The sequence below is a fragment of the Tamandua tetradactyla genome, chromosome 5 (genome assembly GCF_023851605.1).
Source record: "Tamandua tetradactyla isolate mTamTet1 chromosome 5, mTamTet1.pri, whole genome shotgun sequence".
Lineage (NCBI taxonomy): Eukaryota > Metazoa > Chordata > Mammalia > Pilosa > Myrmecophagidae > Tamandua > Tamandua tetradactyla.
In genome coordinates this window covers 180,429,854-180,446,330 of record NC_135331.1, presented here as the reverse complement: position 1 = coordinate 180,446,330, position 16,477 = coordinate 180,429,854, and the positions used below count along the sequence as shown (strand labels likewise).

Below are 16,477 nucleotides of genomic sequence, written 5' to 3'. Positions count from 1 at the left end.
CTAAGCAAGCTGTTTGCCTCCTAGATATCAACATTCTGCTGAGGATTATGATTGGACCCAGAGTTTATACAACATAACTTTCACATTGTCCACAATAAAATCCAAAAGAAAATGTGACCAATTCTCAAAGGAAGAGACAATAAAAGATGATCCAGGTATTGGAATTATTGAGCAAAGACTTTAAAGTGATTATTATAAATGAAAGGACAGACATTCTTAGGGGAATACATACTATAAAAAATACTAAATGAAAAAAAATAACTAAATGGGAACTTTTGAACTAAAATAAATAGTATGTGAAATAAAAATTCCACTGCATTGGCTGAGTAGAAAACTGGGGATGATAGAAGAAAAATTCAGTGAATTTGGAGATAAGTCAATAGAAATTATCCAACCAGAAGTAAAAGGAGAAAAGAGTATATTTAAAAAAATTAATAGAGCCTCAGGGACCTGTGGGACATTTTTATAAGGTCTAGCATATTTGTCATTAGAATCCCAAGAGGGTAAGAAAAAAAAAAGGCTGGGGAAGAATATTTGAAGAAATAATGGCAAAAAAATGTGGTAAAATTTGGTTAAAGACATGCATTTACAAACCCAAGTGGTTTAGCATACCCTGTTGGAAAACAATTCTCATAACATTTCTGCACATTTTGTATCAGTTACTGTTTCAGACTATCTAGCTAAAATCTAGAGCACAGGCTACCAGGAGAAAGAATGAGGGTAGAGAATGGGGTGCTGATGTTTAATTTGTCTGGAATTTATAATTAGGTTGATGTAAATGTTTGGACATGGAGAAAGGTGATGATACACATTATTGTAAGTTTAATTAACAGTGCTGAATTATCTGCATGAATGGGGTTGAAAGGGGAAGTTTAGCATCATGTATGTCAATTAGAAGGAGAGCTAGAGGATAAAACATCGCACTGAATAACAAGGTAAACCTTGTGAATGATGACTGCGATTCTTAGTACAACTAAAGAATGTTCTCTCAGGAACTAGAACAAAAAGGTGTTAATAAGTGGATGGTATATGGGAAAAAAATATTCCTAATGCAAACTATGGGCTATAGTTAACAGTAACATTTTAATATGCTTTCATTGTCTATAACAAAAATATCACACCAATGCTAAGTGCCCATAATAAGGGAGTATAAGGGCGTTTTTCTTTTGAGAGTAATGAAATGTTCTAAAATTGATTGTGGTGATGAATACTTAACTCTATGAATATACTGTGAGCCACGAGTTGTATATTTTGGATGGATTGCATGAGGTGTGAATATATCTCAATAAGACTACTTCAAAAATGTAATAGTTGAGGGCGGGCCGCGGTGGCTCAGCGGGCAAAGTGCTTGCCTGCTATGCCGGAGGACCTCGGTTCGATTCCCGGCCCCAGCCCATGTAACAAAAACGGAGAAACAGAATACAATAAAACAAGAAAATGTTTAAAAATGTTTCCCTTTCTTCCTTCCTTCCTTCCTTCTATCCTTCCTTCCTTCTCTCTGTCTTTCCTTTAAAAAAAAAAAAAAAAAAAAAAAAAAAAAAAAAAAAAAAAAAAAAAAATGTAATAGTTGAAAGAAAAAAAAGGGTAGGCAACAGTGGCTCAGTGGCAGAGTTTTTGCCTGCCATGCCGGAGACCCAGGTTCAATTCCTGGTGCCTGCCCATGCAAAAAAATAAAAATAAAAAAAATGTAATGGTCAAGGGGGTGCAAGGGTAGTTCAGTTGTAGAATGCTCGCCTGCCATGCAGGAGACCTGGGTTCAATTCCTGGTCCATGCACTTCCCCAAAAACAAACAAACAAGCAAAACAGACAAAAAACCAACAAGCAAACAAAAAATTTCAACAAATGGTGCTGCAATTTATGGGATACCCACATGGAAAAATAATGAAATGTGATCTTGCCCTTCAGCATACCAAAAAAAAAAAAAAAAAAGAATTTAATGGACTACTTTCGAAAAATAGAAGAGTAGGAAACAGTTCCCCACTCATTCTATGAGGCCAGTATTACACTGATACCAAAACCAAAGACATCACAAGAAAATAAAGCTGCAGACCAATATATTCTATGATATAGACAAAAAATCCTCAACAAAGTATTAGCAAACTGAATCCAACAACTTATAAAAACAATTATACACTATGACCAACGGTTGTTTCAACATATGACAGTCAATCATTTTAACACACCAGATTAAAGGACAAAAAAAATTTTCCCAATAGATACAGAAAATGAATATTTTACAAAATACCCCGTCATAAATAAAACACTCAACAAATTAGGAATAAAAAAGAACTCCCTCAATCTGATAAAGAGATTTTACAAAAAAACCTCAAAGTTAACATCATCTTTTATAGTGAAAGATTGAACACTTTCCCCCTAAGATCAGCAGCAAGACCAGAATGCCTGCTCTTACCATTCCTATTCAAGATTGTACTGGAAATTCTAGCCAAGGCAATTAGGCAAGAAAAAGAACAAAAGGCATCCAGATTAAATCTGGAGAGATAAAACTATCTCTATTCACATACAGCATGATCTTGTGTATAGAAAATCCTAAGCAAGCCACTAAAAAAATATTGGAAATAGTAAATGAGATCAGTGTAGTTGCAGGATACAAGAACAATACAAGGACAATATACATAAATCAATTGTATTTCTAGCAATGAATAATCTGAAAGTGAAATTTAAAAAACAATTCTATTTATAATAGCAACAAAATAATAAAATACTTAGGAACGAAGTTAACAAAAGAACAAGCTCTATACACTGAAAACTACAAAAAAAAATGTTGAAAGAAGTTAAAGAAGACTTGAATAAATGGGAAAACAGTCCATGTTCATGGAACAGTAAGTTTAATATGATGACAACATTTCCCAAACTGATCTACAGATATAATAAAATCTCTTCCAAAATTCCATTTGACTTTCTGCAGAAATTGGCAAGCTCGTCCTAAAATTCATGCGGGACACAATAGCCAGCACAACCTTGAAAAAGAAAAACAAAGTTAGAGGACTCACATTTCCCAATTTCAAAATTTCCTACAAAACTACAATAATCAAGACTATATAATACTGACATAAGATAGATAACTGACCAAAGAAATAGTTTTGAGATTCCAGAAGTAAACCCATACATTTAGAGTCAATTGCTTTTCAACAGTGATGATAAGACAATTTAATAGGGAAAGAATTGAACCGGGACAACTGGATATCTACATGCAAAATGATGCTTGTATATTGTGCAAAGATAATACACCATATACAAACATTAACTGAAAAAAAGATCATAGGTCTAAACGTAAGAGTTAAATCTGTAAAACTTTTAGGAAAAAAAAAGTGAATCTTCATGATCTTCGATTAGGCAATGGTTTCTTAGATGTAACACCAAAGCACAATAACAAAACAAAAACAAAAATTGGACTTCCTCCTATATTGGAACAAAAAAGGAAGAAAAATTCATAGAAACAGAAATTAGGCAGTGGCTGCTAGGAGCTGGGGAGGAGGGGGAGTGACTGCTAACGTATATGGAGCGTCTTTTGGGGATAATGAAATGTTCCAAAATTAAATAATGCTGGTGGTTGCAAACTTTGTGAACATACTAAACACCACCAAATTGTACATTTTAAAATGGTGGATTTTATGGTGTGTTAATTATGTATCAACAAAGCTGCTTTTTAAAAAGTTAATGGTCTAAATATTTTATCTCTGTCAATGTCTCTAAAGCAGAGATTGTCAGAGTGGATATAAATGTACAACCATATTACCTGCTTTCAAAAAAAAGACACACTTTAAATATAAAGGCACAGATCACTGGCAAGTAAATGGATGGAAAAAGATATACCTTGCAAACAGTAAGCATAATAAAACTGGAGTGGATATTTAAATATTGGGTAACAGATTTTTAAGACCAAGTGTGTTATCAGACATAAAGAAGGACATTTCACAATGATAAAGGGAAAATTCTTAAGGAAGACATAATAAATATATCTATCTCAGAATTAGAATTCAGATCTGTGATTGTCCCTTGGGCATGTAATTACAATTTTTCTGATACAAAGTAAGACTAATTATGCTGATTATTTTCACAATGAGGACTGGCTTTGCCAATCGGTTACAAGGCAGGCATTTTGCACAAAATGAATGCATTAAATTAGTATGTCCTAGGTTAGATAAAACTATACTTAAAGCACATAAAAATACTATAGTAAAAAAAAAGCATATCTTTAAAGTCACACTAAAATTATTCTAACCGTGGATTGCGGGAAGATGACAGAGGATGGAGCTCTAAGAATCAGCCCTTTACCAAAACAACTAATGAGCTGGCAGTCACTGTCTGTATCAGCTATTTGGGAACTCTGGAATCTAGTGAGATACTGGGCAGCAGTCATGGAAGAGCTGGCTGAAGAGACTGGTAAACTGAGGTGAATACCAGTGACTTTCATTTTCCAGGCACTAGCTACCATCCCTCCTCCCCACCACACAGCAGGCAGCCTTTGGGTGTACAGCCCAGGTGCCTGGCACAGCTTGCTGGTGCTTTGAGGGTGGGCTATGAGGACCCAGACCTCCCAAGTTGGGGATTGTAGTCTGATTTTCAATCACAACTTTTGATCTCCTACTCAGATCTCTGTTGGGCCAGCTCTGAGGGTGACCCTTGTCCCAACCACCCACCAGCAAAAGCTGTCAGAGGAGTCTTAAAGAGGCAATACTTAGTTTTTCCCTCTTTTCTCTTTCCATTTCCCATTTGGGAACAAATGTAGTTTGAAAAAGCCACACATGTATGGCTCTAGCCCTCAACAATGGCGAAAACAATAAACCCTAACAATCCCAGAGTATTTGGTGAACTATAGATCCAGAGTTTTAACAGCATAATACCCAGAATGTCCAGTTCTCAACAAAAAATTATAAAACACACACAAACAGGACTGGGAAAATTTGACCGCTTCAAAGGAAAACCATCCCTGAGGAAGCTCATTTTTAGTCAAAGACTTTAAATAAACTGTCTTGAGAATGTTCAATAAGCCAAAGGAATCCTTATATAAAGAACTAAAGAATATTAGGAAAGCATTAAACAAAAAAAAAAGAGATGAAAATTATTTTTTAAAAAGAGGAACCAAATAAAAGCCCTGGAGTGACAAAATACAGTAACTGAAATTAAAAAATGCATTCAATTATTCAACAGCAGATTTGCACAGGTAGAAGAAAGGATCAGCAAATTTGAAGCAAGACAATTTAAATTATCTAGTGTGAAGAGTAGAAAGAAAAAACAATGAAAAAAAATGAACAGAGACTGAGGGACCTGTGGAACACCATAAAGCATATCCACATACACATCATTGAGATAAGAGAGAAAGGGGCAGAAAAAATATTTGAAGAAATAATGGGCAAAAATCTCCCAAATCTGATGAAAGACAAAATATACACATCTAGGAAGCTCAATGAACTCCAAGCAGGATAGATTCTGAGATATACAAGACATATTACAGTTAAATTGTCAAAATCCAAGGACAAAAAGAGGATTTGGAAAGCAGCGAGAGAAAAGCAATTTGTTTCATATGAAGGATCCCCATTAAAATTAACAGATTTCTCATCAGAAACTATGGATGCCAGAAGACAGTAGACTGACTTATTTAAAGTTCTCAAAGAAAAAACTTGCCAACCAAGAATTCAATACCCAGACAAAATTATGTCTCAAAAATGAAGAAGAAATTAAGACATTTACATATAAACAAAAGCTGAAATAATTCATTACCAGAAGACCTACCCTACAAGAAATGACAAAGGGAATCTTTCAGGCTAAAATAAAAAGAATATGACACAGTGAGATAAGAGAAAGAACACTGGTAAAGTAACTATATAATTAAATATAAAATCTTGTTATTGCACTTTTGATCTGTAACTGATGCTCTCCCCTATATGGGTTAACAGGCAAATGTATAAAATAATATTTCAAATCTGTTATTGGTCATACAGTATGTGAAGATGTAATCTAACAATATATAAAAAGGAAGGGACAGGATGGTGCAATGGTGGCGCAGTGGCAGAATTCTCACCTGCCATGCCGGAGACCTGGGTTCAATTCTCAGAGCCTGCCCATACCAAAAAAAAGGGGATGGGGGTGGGATACAGAGACAGAAATATATAGAAGTAGAGAGTTTGTATATGACTGAAACTAGGTTGGTACTAGTTAAACTAGCTGTCATTAGTTTAAGACCATATATCTGATAAGCATTTACTATCCAGAATATATAAGGAATACAACTCAACAACAAAAGACAAACAAGATAATTTAATAAATGGGCCAAGAACTTGATAGACTCAAATAGACTTTTTTCCAAAGAAGACATTCAAATAACCAATAAGTACATTCAGCCATTAAATAAATACAACTTAAAGCTACAAGAAGATACCACTCTGCATCCACTGGGACGGTTATTTTAAAAATGGAAAATAACAAGTGTTGGCAAGGATAAGGAGAAATAGGAACCCCTGTATGCTGTTGGTGGGAAGGGTGCAACTGCTGTGAAAAAGTCCTCAGAATATGCTACAATGTGGATGATGAAAGACAGCATGTTCAATGAAATAAACCTCACACAGAAGAACAAGTATTATATGATTTCTTTCATATGAATGCTTAAAATAAGAAAATCCCTGGAGAAATAAGCAGAATAGTGATTATCAGGTGTGAGAGGAGGGAGAAATTGAGAGTAAATGTTAAATGAGCATGAATTTTGCTTTGAGATGATGAGAAAATTGTCTGGAAATAGTGGTGAAATTTACACAATATTAACATACTTAAGGTCAAAGAATTATCCAATTAAAATGGTTCAAGTGATTTTTATGTTATGTATATTTTCCACAATTAAAAATAAATAAATTGTTTTTTTAATAGGGACATTACAAGAAAGGAAACATACTATTTCAGCAATGTATAAAATGTGCATACGATATGTTCAATTTGGGTTTATCCCTAGGGTTTTAGCTTGAGTTTATTCCTGAGGATTAGTTTAATATTTTATAATTTATTTTCATTCATCACATTAACAGCAAAATGATAGGGCTATCTCAAGAGATACCAAAAAAGTATTTAATAAAACTCATTGTCAATTCATGTTGTGTTTTTAAAAAATTTTCAAACTAAGAATCTGCAGTAAAATCTTCAACAAATTTTTTTTTAATTAATTAATATTATTCTAATTTTTCCTGCTTTTTCTTCAATATATGTGTTTCACAAGTTTCATAATGGTCACCTGGCATGTCTACATTCTAGTGAAACTTCCAGAAATTGATAAATTAAATGCCTTTAGTAATTGGGTACTATTTTTAGGTCAAGATGATCTCCAAATCTCTACTTTCATCAAAGTGAAAATATGGCTCAAAAGTCACAGCTAAAATAGTTAACAACCAATATGCTGAGGCACAGGGACCAGTCAATGTTTTTTCACTGTGAGATTTTAACATATAGTTCCTAAGGAGTTCAATTGCACAGGTGACTTTGCTATAATAAACTCTTAAACTGTTTCCATTTCTTTCTATCTATGTATTTGAACAACTTTTTTCACATCTCTATAAAAATGAAAAATTGGAATAAAATGTATGCTTGATTATTGTCTTTATCCTAAGATATATGAACAGTGGGGAAGAAAGACTCCATACATAAAAGATTGATTTTTAAAAACTATTTTCCTCTTGTGATTTACAAATAGTTTGTAAAACTTAGGTTGTTTTGATCAATTATATACTAATAGTCATCATACTGATAATTCAAACCAGGAGAAATATTTTAACACTAAGAGAATTATAGTCATAGGAAATAAAATAAATTTCAATTTATATATTACTAGCAATGAAGATTTTATACATAAAAATATAAGTTTAAATATTATCATTATAATACCAGGGTTTTTTTCCCCCTTAAATATTAGACAACTTTATCCTAAAGGGTAAGGTAAAAAACCTTATGGGAGAAATAGAATGGAGTTTCAGTAGAAAAAAAGGAACAATGTGAAGTTATTGCCAGGAAGAATTTGTTCATTTTTTTTAATTGGATGATAGCAAGTTTAACTCAAAATTATATTTAGATTCTATTGGGCACATTAAAAAAATGTTTTAATGATTTTCTTTAAATATATCAATATTTATAGTATGACAAAAACTATATCCTTTGCAACTATTAAAGTTATAAGGATAAATTTTAGACAATAACTCAAAAATGTGTGACAGGGATTATTGATTTTCAAAATCATTTTGACATCATTCAAACAAAAGATTTGAAGACTACTGGAATAGAGAAGATCATGACGGCTTAGCTATAAAATTTAAACTATGATAGAAGAATGTGACAAAAGGGGAAAAGACAATTCTTCCTCTTGTGAATGTGCAAAGAATGTAAAACAGCCAGCCATATCCTGATTTCTTCCTCTCTGGCACTGTCTCTCCTACTCAGGGGAAGGTTGGTTTGTTGGCTGCGGGGGGTGGGCTAACTCTTCCCTACTCACCAATCAGACCTCTGGGAAATAACTCTTGCCCCATCACCAGGAGGCTGAGTGAATCCAACCCCTCCGTGGGCAGGGGTTCCAAAGACATTTATGAGCATTGTGTAAGTCTGAAACTCTAGTTCTTAGAAATTTACAGGCAAAAAAAAAGGATGTGGAAATTATATAAAATGAGAAACTGCTTACGTGAAAAGCCTCCCTCCCTTCACTGCTCCTAAGTGACTGAGGTTTTCATGACCTAGCCGGAGCACACTTTCTCTGGGCAATCACCTCCTCAAATTACTGGCTGGCAGGTGGTAGCATTTGGGGCAAAGGGCTAATCCAGGAAAAACATATACTATACCACCTACCTTCTAAAACCCTCACCTCAATCCAATATAACAATATTCCCTTTCAGAGAAAAAAAAGATTTTTTGATAATTTGTCTACATTTAATTTGTCTATATTCAATTGATCATTTGTCTACATAAATTGTGAACCATAAAATTTCATTCTTTTTGTGGTTTGACCATGTAAAGCTACAAAATCTTTCATCAAGAGAAAAGGAAACTAAAAGAATGATAGACCAACATCATCTCCAGGAGTTATCTGGTCCACAGCAAATATTGCCCCCCAACACGTGAAGCTTCTTGAGTGGGATGCAGTGAATGAACAGCTGATGCCCCCAACTTCCTTCTGGAGTACTTTCCTGGAAGTCAGATCATGTTTCTTGGACTCCACAGCAACTAGGGCTCCACACACGATTTAAACTCTACCAACACCTGTGCTGCACCTCCATCGCTCCTCTTGTTTCTGTTGGCAAGCATCAACATGGTTTTTCTGTGATATTTTCCAAATTGTACTGCCTTCCAGATCATAGCTGTTTCCTAATCATGGGAGCAGCACTTTTCATAACCCGGTTCTGTGTCATGAACTCAAAGTTGTCCTGAAAGTTTAAAGTCTGTTTCCCTTATTTTCCCACTGATTTCAGGATCAACTAAATAACCTATAATTACTCCTTTCTCTTTAAACTAACAAGAATGTCTTGCTACCAGTATTCCTCTGCTGGTCTGGCCCAACGGAGACAAGCTGTGAGCCACAAATTACCTTCCAGATGTCATCGCACAGGTCTCCTCCCAGGGGTCTGTTAACATCAGGCTGCCTCAAATCTGTATACTCAGCCCAATTCTTTCTCAGTCCAAGAAGCTCGCATTCCCTTCTTAGGGGTTAACTTCTCAAGCATAGTAGGGTAACTTGATTTCCCAATTTATACCTGATACTAACTCCTAGTCCCTTATCTTCCTGTCTCCACCTAGCTAATTCTGAGCCCCCAAACTGAGTCACTTTTGGTCTGCATTGTCTTATATGTCTTCACTCATTTGTCTGAGTAACCTTATTATGAACATTCCAGTTGTTTGTAAGCTGCCAGAATGCAATATACCAGAATTGGAATGGTTCGCATAAAGGGAATTTAATAAGTGACCAATTTATAGTTCTAAGCCTATAAAAATGTCCAAACTAAGGCATACAGGAAAAGATGCCTTAACTCGAGGAAGGTTATGGGTCAGGAACACCTGTGTCACCTGGGAAGTCACATGGTTGGCATCTGCTGGTCCCTTGCTCCTGAGTTCCTTTGCTTTTAGCCTCTGTTCCTGTGGGGGTTCCTCACTTTGCTTCTCCAGGGCTGGCTTTCATCTCTTGATTCTCCTTGGCTCTCTCTAGGTTCTGGCTTGCTTTATATTCAATGGTGACATCTGTTGGGCTCTAAGCATCTCCAAACATCTGCGTCTCTGTTCTCCAAGTGTCAGCTCTCTGTCAGCTCTGCTCTGAAGTTTCTGTCAGCTCTCTCTCTTTTGCCTCTCTCTCTGTCAGCTCTGGGGTTTCTCCAAAATATTCCCCCTTCTAAAGGATTCCAGAAAACTAATCAAGACCCACTTTGAATGGGAGGAGTCACATCTCCATCTAATCAAATGGTCACATTTACAATTGGGCTGTGGGGATAATCTAATCAAAAGTTTCCATGCTATGATATTGAATCAGGATTAAAAGAAATGTCTGCCCCCACAAGACTGAATCAGGATTAAAACATGGGTTTTTCTGGAGTACACAATACTTTCAAACTGGCACACCAGTTAATGTTTGTCTTCTTGAAAGGTTGACATTAGTTTCCTAGAGCTATCATAACAAATCACCACATATTGTATGGCTTAAAACAACAGAAATTTATGATTTCAGTAATGGAGTCTAGAAGTTTTAAATCAAGGTTTTGGCAAGACAGTTCTCTTTCTGAAGCTTCTGGGGCTTCTTTGCTTTTTGCCACTTCTTGTATGCCCAGGAGCTCCTTATGTGGCAGCATAATGCCAATCACTGCCTCTACCTTCATGTAGCAGTTTCCTCTCTGTGTTCTCAAATCTCTCTGCCCAAATTTCCCTCTTCTTGTAAGTACCCCAGTCATATGCAGTAGGTCCACCCTAATCTCATCTTAACTAATTATATCTGCTAAGACCCTATTTCCAAATAGTCACCTTCAGAGGTCATGGGGGTTAGGATTTCAACACCAATTCAACCCACAACAATATAGAAATTACCACATTATTTAGTTAATTCATTGCATTCGTGTTTCTGTGGATTTAGTGTAGAGCACTAATATCTTTTATTTTGGGGGTAAAAATAGTTTTACATAACTCATTCCATTCTGAACTTCAAACAAGGATTCTGTGCAGATGTCACAGCTTACAGATTTTCTATCTCTAATTCCCTCCTCTTCTGAAACATTTAAGACCTCTGTTTGCTTTAAATAGTAATTTTATCAACACGTATAAGTCAATGCAATTCCTTTAATTTAGGCTATTTGATGCTGTGCACAAGGCTCCCAAGAGGAAAGAGAATACATTTTGCTTCCCCAAAACTCACTTCCATCCACAGGCAATCAAGGCTAAATTATTTTAAACCTGCATGCACTGGAAACTACATCCATCAGAGGGTTTTAGCCCAGCATTCAAGTCCTTAAACCATGTTTATACATTTCCTATATCTGCCTATTCACCTGGACTTCTTTTCAACCTACTATCCTCTTCTATTTATTCTTTTCACACGGCTTCAGCAACTCCACATCTCATTATTTCACCTCTTTGTTGTATAACACTACTATAAATAGACCCTGCCACATAAGTCCACTTCATGTCTTCTATTCCCTGGCTAAGCAATAACCACATTCCATAACTTCTTTTCCATACTCCTTTTATGTTCTAGGCACCTTTAAACATCCTGCCCCATGGGGACAAGAAGGGAGAGGGCAAGGGCATGGGAGCCAAGCAGTTCTACTGTCAAATCCCAGTGTGAGCTGAGTGACACTGAACAACACACTGACTTGTTTGAGCGTTCAGTCCCTCATCTACAAAATGGGATGCTTACCTTATTATGTTGTCAGAGAAAACAAATCAGATAATTTATGTCAAACACCTGGCTCAGTGCCTGGTGAAATAAAAGGAAAAGGATGAGCCTTTGGAAACGCAGTTCTCCAGATGTAGTTTTATAACTCAGCCTAGTGCTCGTGACTAATAGTGCTTTGGTTAAAACCCCTAGAGGCACTTCCCCAGATGCTATATGAGTCAATTCTAGAAACAGCTTACAGCTAATCAAAAAACTTTCTTCCAATTTTAAGTAATGGGTTATAGGTTTACTGAAATGTAATGTCATAATTATACAGGTATACAAGATACCAGCGGACCTTGCTCAGCCCTGCCCCTCTCAATCCTGCCTTTCCTTAGTCATTTCATTTCCTCTCTCACATAGCAATCCTTTAGCCATAATCCTTCCCAAGTTAATTTAGGATGGGAATTGTGTCCTCTATGTTTTCGACTTTGTACTAAAGAGCTTTCTTCCCAATTCTAACCTCAAAATGCACTGCTCTGATCTATTGTTTTAATGGTATTATTTTTTAAGTAAACACCGTGTTCATGCTAAATGCTCAAAAAAGAAGTGATCTGCCCCAAAATCACAAAACAAAAATAAGCATCAAACCAGAAGTTATCATTTCAATTGGTTTTGGAGTGGGGAATGTTTCCCTCTAATTCGACTCTGTGAATTAGCCTGGGTCTAAGGCAGGGGCTGACAACGCTTCCATCTCACCCCTGGAACTGAATGCTGCTCACTACTTCCAGCAATCACGAGGATGTGAGGCAAGGCCAATCATAGCCAATACTTGGGGAAGCAGCTTTTATGTAGAACTGATACAGGGAAGAATTCAACTTATTTTGTCTCTAAATAAAAGAGGTTACGCTCTCTATTTGGTCAGCTGCAGATCAGATGTTATTAAAGTGCAGGGGTCACATACCAATTTTAATTTGTTTTCACAAAAAGATTCACACATCAAGAACTTTAGTTAACTACTAAAAATACTGCAGCAAGCACATTTAAATAACTTGCTACATTTCAATATACTTTGTAGGAGTATGTGATTCTAAATATTTTTAAAACTTTTCAAGAATAAGCTGCATTTTTGTGATAATTTTATACCGAAGCAAACATAAAAAGGAAAACGCAACATTTTCATTAAATTTTCAACTAACATGGAAAATTCTGAAGAAAATTAAAGTATTCGTAATCATCCAACCAAAATTATTCATTATTCATTACAATTTTCATACGATATCTTCCACTCTTTTTTCTCTACTTATTTTTATTCATATTTGCTATGACATAACCATTCAATTTTCTATCCTGCTTTTTTCAATGTATCATTATAACTAGAGCACTCGCCATATCATTAAAATCTCTCTGTAAATGTAATTGTAATAATTCTACAATATTCCATATGGTTGTGCATAATTTATTTAATCATGATCTTAAGTTTGATCAGTTAAGATACTTTCAATATTTTATGAGAGATACAAATATTTGGTGTATTCGATTTTATCAGAATTTCCAATTATTTCCTCAGTATAGAGTTAGAAAAGTTAAATTACTAAGTTGAATTGTTTTAACATTTTTCCAGTATTGATATTATAGCATAATGGTTAAGAGCACAGATTTTTTTTTTAAATACCAAAAAAACATGTAAAAATGCAAACATTCCTATTTTGATCATTCCGTTCCACATACATAATCAGTAATTCACAATATCATCACATAGTTGCATATTCATCATCATTATCATTTCTTGGAACATTTACATCTATTCAGTAAAAGAAATAAAACAAAAACATAAAAAAAATTTACACATACCATACCCCTGACCCCTCCCTTTCATTAATCACTAGCATTTCAAACTAAATTTATTTTAACATTTGTTCCCCCCTATTATTTATTTTTATTCCATATGTTCTACTCGTCTGTTGACAAGGTGGATAAAAGGAGCATCAGACACAAGGTTTTCACAACCACACAGTCACATTGTGAAAGCTGTATCATTATTCAATCATCATCAAGAAACATGAAGAGCACAGATTTTAAAGTCAGACACCTCTGGGATGGAAACCTGAATCCACCGAAGTTATGAGATCTGCATTCTTGGACACATTACTTAACTTCTCTGAACCTCTATTTCTCAATCTGTAAAACATGGATAATATATCTGACCTCATCGAATGCTGCCCTATGAGGATTAAATGATAAAATATATGTGCATAAGGCAAAGTTGGTAAAAGCTTGAATCTACCAGGTTAGAATCCTGGCCCCACCAACGACTGATCACAGTTGTGTGATCATGCCTAATCTCTTCATGTTTTAGTTTCCTCATCTCTAGAATGGAGAAGATAATAGTGGCCACCTTTTAGGGTTATTGGGAGACATGTATGAGTTAATATATGTAAAGCAATTATAGCTGGACCACAAGGCCTGGTAGATAGGGAGCACTCAATAAATATTATTGTTGCTGTTGCTAGAGAGAGTTTTGCCAGTTCTGGCAAATGGCAAGCACTCCCTTACGATAAGTATTTACTATAGATTCCTTTCTAGAAAGATTGTACATAATTTCTTATAGTTAACATTAGAATGCACATATGCTTTATCCACTTCATATAACAGAAGAGCAAAAAATTAGCAATTTGGGGAATTCTATAATTTAAACTTGCTATTTATACTTAGGAAAATAGGATGATTTGATTTTGGAAAAGAATATCTTAGAGTTCATCCTGTCCAAATCATTCAATTTAATTTATATGTTCATCCTTAAAGACAGATAAAACAGACAAGAGTTTTTTGTTGCTGTTGTTTTTATTAAAACTCAACAAATTTCACATTGCAAAAAGCCCCTGACCTCTTTCCTCAAGAGCATCCTTCTTACCTCACTAGTGACACTGACTTTTGGGCACAACATCACCTACACAGCTCTGTGGATGCCAGGTCATTAAGTCAATCACTGAAAGGCATTCATTGCCCACCCAAGGTGAACAATTCCCAAGTGCGATGGAATAAAACATATTTTATGGATATATGTCAGGAGAATTTTTGAAACAGTAGCCAATGTTCCCTATTTCCAGCATTTCACTTGCCTATACTCTATCCCTTCCCCACAAACCCTTCCCCCACCCATTCAAACAGCTGGACCACGGCGTATGCATTGCTTATCAGAGACATAAGATAAAAGCTGAAGGGAAAACACAGAAAGGAAAACCTTTTCCTGGCATCCCTGTTTTGATAAACTAGGTCCTCACAGCACACCACAGATTTGAGAGAAAACATAATGAATAAGGGCAAGGTTTCTTCCTCTCGTGCCCCTCAGCTAGAGGAAAGGCTCCCTAGTCTTCAGCAGGAGGGTAATGTCAGACAGAAAGCAAGGAATGGTATTCCCCGAGAGGGGCACCAACCCTGCTCCCAGGCCAGTTTTAATGGTGCTTTCCAGGATCCAGGGGAAGAAAGGAAGGAGAGAACATGCTGAGGAGTACAAAGGGGCACAAGGAAACAAGTGGTGATGGATATGTCCATGGTCTTGACTATGCTGATGGTTCCATGGACATATACATGCATCAAAAATATTAAATGATTTACTTTAAAAATGTGTAATTTTTCAATTATTCTTTAATAATGCTGAGAGAGAAGGGAAAGGGAGGTTGTGGAAAATTTGCACATCAGATCCCATGGAGATTCCCAACAAGAATGCAGGGCCCAGAGATTAAATGGTTGGCTGGTGTGTTTAGGCAGCATGTGAGTTTCCAGTGTCTCTGGGTGGCAGAGGAGTCACAGGATGATTATTTCATACCTGGAAGAGGAGTGGAAGTGTGAGAACTAAAGGGGTCTCCAGCTCAGCATGTGGACCTCTGACCAAGCAGCTGATGGGGTAAAGGCTATCCAGCAGACACCTCGGTGGACGGATAACAGCAGGACCCTGCAGCCCATACTTTCCCCACACCACTCCCTATCTCGGTTCTGGTCACACTCTATGGAACTTTGACAAAACCCCAAAGAAGTTGGTAGCAGAGGGAGAGATTTTTGGATTCACTAACTTTGACTTCCTGTTACCCTGACAGATAGAAATTGGTTAGGTACAAAGAAAGATTATATTTCTTATATATCTCAGTTTTAAAGCTTATGATTCAGGGCTGAGACAAGCCCATACCCTCATTAAGCAATATTGTCATTTAGGGGACTATAAGCTAGATTTAAAGAGCCACCAGGGTATATAATATACATATGTTGCTCATCATCTTACCCCTATTATGTGACTGGATATCTGGCACAAAATTGGTGCTTCATGTGTATTTGTGGAATGCATGAATGGCTAGTTGTAAACAAGCTCATGCGCATGCTAAATGGTAACTAAACACCCAGAGGAACACATGGTAAGTGCTAATGAGATGTTCTGGAAATAAGTGCCATAAGGAGAGACTGCTGAAAATTGGAGTCACCATTGATTATTCCATTGGATGAGAAAAACTTGAGGTGGTCCTTGAAGCTGAGTAGAATTAATACAATAAAGAGATAGCACAATCCTATATTCTGGAGCAGCTAGAAGGAAAAATCTAAAAGGATGGCATGGTAGATCACGACAAGCTCTGGGCTCTGTCCCGCAA

General features: G+C 36.0%; 1 long non-coding RNA gene across 1 annotated transcript in view; it reads right to left on the bottom strand.

Annotated features, from left to right (window-relative positions):
* Window positions 1-2,901: 2,901 nt before the first annotated feature.
* LOC143682912 (uncharacterized) overlaps window positions 2,902-16,477 on the bottom strand; it is an 83,206-nt gene continuing 69,630 nt past the window's right edge. Inside the window, exon 3 of the long non-coding RNA XR_013175358.1 lies at window positions 2,902-2,979. This is a non-coding gene — a long non-coding RNA (uncharacterized LOC143682912). The remainder of the gene's footprint in view (window positions 2,980-16,477) is intronic.